Raw genomic sequence first — 4272 nt, 5'->3', positions numbered from 1 at the left:
TTGAGGTACAGAAACCTCTCATTTAGAAGCTGTGTGGTGATTCACAAAGATTTGTGCACATTACACTGCTTTCTTTCATTGCTTTTGGTTAATACATATTTATAGGAAATATTACATTTATTGCAGAAAAACCGTACTATTCCCAGATTAATGCATTCATAAAACCCACAACTAATTACTAAATGTATCATTTCCGAAAATATTTGAAAGGGTTTACATGCCATTGTGTTGTCTGCGAGCAACCTAAAGAGGTGCACATGGCCTCATCCCACACTGCCACATGCTGTGGTTAATGAATGCCGTAAATAATAGATTTTTCTCTGCATATCTTTGAACTTAAGATTAAGACCTGTATTGTTAGGCACTGCTGTGTGTAGTCACTTCATTGTTGGACTCATTATCAATTACAGAATGCTAAAAACATGCCCTTTTTGGAGCATTTTGTTTTTCTTTTGCTTTAATGTCACAGTTTATTCAACACAAGTAATGGTAAAAAAACTACAAACACAACCTTGGATATGTCGTCAGTTTTCCAACTAAATCGCCTGTCATGTCAAGATGCGGACCTTTGAAAAGGAAGTAACAGGAAGCAGCATAAAAGCAAAAGCGTTTAACAGTTGGAGACAACAGCGCAAACTCATTCGAATATGCTTCCTTGCTGTCAGCTAGAGATTGTCACAATAGATCACACAGCAACTTCCTGTAGAGCTGTCTGTGTCAGTCCATCAGTCACATTAGCAATCTAAGTGGGGCTCAATCAAGTGCAGTCTTGGTGAGGGGATTCTGTCTGTCCCCTGTATGTGTCCATCAGAAGGAAAATGTTGAGTATTGATTTCATGTCTGGACAGCCTACAGACAGCAGCTGGAAGTGACAGTCAGTGACTCAGCTCTGTTTTGGTGACAGACAAAGGCTGGAAGAGAAACAGCTTTGAAGGTGCACCGAGAAACTATCAAGCAGATGTTTACTGTAAAGACAGAAAGCAATTTCTTCTTGACAATGTCATAGGCACACTGGAAGCCAAGTAGTTAACGTTGCATCACTGAACTCATAACCATCTTCTAGCTTATTTTTGATCAAAAGAATGACAGTATTATGCCAAATTTATGGCATTCTGCCAATCCACAAATGCCAAGACAACAGCTCTGTGTAAATTCACATTAATCTTCTTGCCAAGAAATACTAAAAAAAACCCAACTAAGAATAATGAAAATGATGGTATCAGTTTTGTCCTGATTTTATGTTTGGTAAGCTGCCATCCCTGTTGCTTATTGACTGTTAATGTTTACTTTTTATTGTTTTCCATGTGTTGGCAGGTCAGACATTTATAATGAGGGCAAATAGAGAGGCCAGGGTGTATAAACACACAGCCAAGTTTGTGTTCCAGAGTTAAATGCTAAAAATTGGCTGCCAAAAGGAAGTGATAAACGAAGCTTACTGTGAAGTGTAGAATTAATTTGTGCCAATATGCTGTTTGTTTATTTTAGTTATATGATAAATGTTGTTTTTTCTACAATCACAGCATACTGTCTTTACACATTTAAAGGGTAATGTCATCTTTTTACAATATGCTCTCTGCAGGGAGCTTTCAGCAGTCGCAAGTGTAGTTTAAAAAAAAAAATACCACAAAAGGAACTTGTTCCTTAAAAAAAGGTAACTTTCTTTACTCAAACATTACGTGTGATGTGTTAAAATCCACTCCTGCTTAAGATCCAGTGTCTTAGGAGCTTGACCCATTAAAACCAAGCCTGGATACAATGGTCTTTGTAGCTCTAATTTCTGTTTTGGGGGCTTGCACTGATTTATTGGCTAAACATCGGTATCGGATGAATTTTGCCTTGCTTACTGTCATTGGCCTACCAGCAAATAAGATGGCATTTACCGGTGGTAGTGACCGTTGACTTTCTTTTGTGTCACATCGGTTTTGAGAAGGCTAAAATGCAGGGCTCAAGACTAACGGTCACAAACTTAGATCAATGAGCTGGCACGAGAAGAACACAATGACTGACAAATGGGCTCTGTGATCTCACTGTTGCGTAACAGGACTGTTAGTAGCAGCAGGCAAACCGTCATCCTGCGGACAATAGAAAACATGTTTGGGAGGAACAGAGATCTTCCCCAGGATGCCAACCTTATGAGAGTTCTTTACTGAAATGTTGGAATTATGGTGGCTGACAAGGGCACGCGCTACACAGCGCGCCAAAACAACTCCACCAGGAGAGACGAGAAGCTGCAAATGAAAAAATGCAAAGTCAAAAACATACAAACCCCCAAAACAAATGCAACAGAAAAATACTATAGTTAACACAACAGATGTTCTCTGGGCTTCTGGGGGGAGCGCTACATGGATCAGCTATAGAGTGCTGCGACGATGATATTTTTTTGAAGGTCGATGTGGAAGTTAGTGTCGCCCTGGTTTCCTTGTCAAAAAACCTATGGGATTTTTACACTGAAGTTTGGGTTACTGCATAAAATTAAATCAGAGGCAAACAAACAATTGTCATACTTGCATGTTTTCTTCAGCAAGAAAATCAAATGAACACCACACCATAATTTCTTTATGTATGTAATTTTCAGAGGTAAAAATCTAATGTTAGGCTGTAAATGTAATACATCATGGTTGCATGACTTAACGAGGCCGTAAAACTATGTTCAGTGTGATGACTCTCTTTAGTCACATTTAGCTACTTGTTAGCAACTGCCTTTTTAAGATGTATAAAAGCCTCAAAATTCATGAGTGGGCTATTTACTGACGTTTATGTTGTAGAATAAATGGTGAAAGTCTCTTAAGCTCTAGTTGCGTAAATCTGTCGTTTTTTTCCTATAATATTAAAAATGACTTAAGACCAAATGTAAAAAATAAAAGAACCTTTACATGCTGCCTCTTTAAAAAATAAAAATAAAATGAAGTTGTTCTCCCCTGGAAAACTGTCATTGTGTTAAGGGCAGTGTTTTTCTGTCTCATTTATTTTTGGGGTTTGTGTGTTTTTGACTTTGCATTGTTTCTGTATTTGCAGCATGTTTGTTTTGGCTTTCTGCTGCATTTTTTTCTTCATTTTCATATGTATTTCTGAATTGGCATCATTTTAAGATGCAGCATGTTTCTCCGCATAGAAAAGTTTTGGGTCACTGCGGCATTATCGCTCTTGTTGTTGACCACATGGAATACCCCTTTAAGAGCAGTTTCAAAATGAATATTTTCAGTCACATACAACATGTTTGTGAAAGACAAAGTATTATATGACAACTTTACATCAGCAGAAGTGCAGTGTTGTAGGATAACTTCATCAACTGTGAGAAGTTTCTTCCCTGAAGAGCCGCGTGGATGAGAGAGAAACATTCCCCTGTTGTCTCTGGATTGTTTCTGTATCATCAAGAAGCAATTCTTAGAGACAACAATTTATTTCACACTCACCCGCTGAGAAAGATTTTGTTTGGGAATATCAAAGCGCCAAAGACGAAAATAAAGAACAGTATAAAAAACCACATGACTCGCCTCACGCTCAAACTCTTCAAACATATGAGTGAATGAAAAATAAACAGTGTTATTCTATTCTGAAACAGGCCGACGACGTTTCTACTCAGGCAAAATGGCTTGTGTTCCATGTTTATTAACAAGCTCTTGAAGTCCCTCCCTCTACTTTGTTAAAGCAACAATACAATCCCTCTTCAATTTTGTTATTTGGAGACTTAAACAATTCTCTTTGAAGTGTCTCTCTCTTTTTTTTTTTTCTTTAAGGATGCAGATTTGGCTTGTAACCATGGGTTCCCTTTATGTGCCGAAAGATTTACATAAAAAGCCCACAGTCTGGAAAGTTTTGAACAGATTCTGGCGAAAAGAAAACTAAGGTTGAGCGACAAAATCAAAGCCTCGAGGACCCGCAGAGGATGGGGGTGAGCGCGCCTGTTTGTGTGTACGTGGGGGGTGTTGGTGGTGAGGGCAGAGGGAGGGTCACTGGAGGGGGTTGCTGGGAAGCTGAGCTTTAGCCTGGCTGCGTATGAGAGCAGCAAATCCGACTTGGTTGGTAAACAGAGGCTCCAGGGACACTTCTTTTGCATGCAGGCTGCTGCGGACTAGATGGAGGCTCTCTGTGATTCTAATAGAGTAAGCTCATAGAAATCACCGTAGAAAATGCCAATAAGGCTGTCAGCCACCACTTCAGCACAACACAAACTCTCACCCAAACACATCGCTGCACTGAAAATTACACAACGCAGACACGCACAAGCAGACAAATATGCATTTATTTGTGAGCTCGCATGGGTATACACAT

This window comes from Plectropomus leopardus, chromosome 8 (assembly GCF_026936395.1).
Source record: "Plectropomus leopardus strain MGB_pleo_1.0 chromosome 8, ASM2693639v1, whole genome shotgun sequence".
Taxonomy (NCBI): domain Eukaryota; kingdom Metazoa; phylum Chordata; class Actinopteri; order Perciformes; family Serranidae; genus Plectropomus; species Plectropomus leopardus.
The sequence above is the reverse complement of the archived record's forward strand: the minus strand, read 5'-3'. Positions refer to the sequence as shown.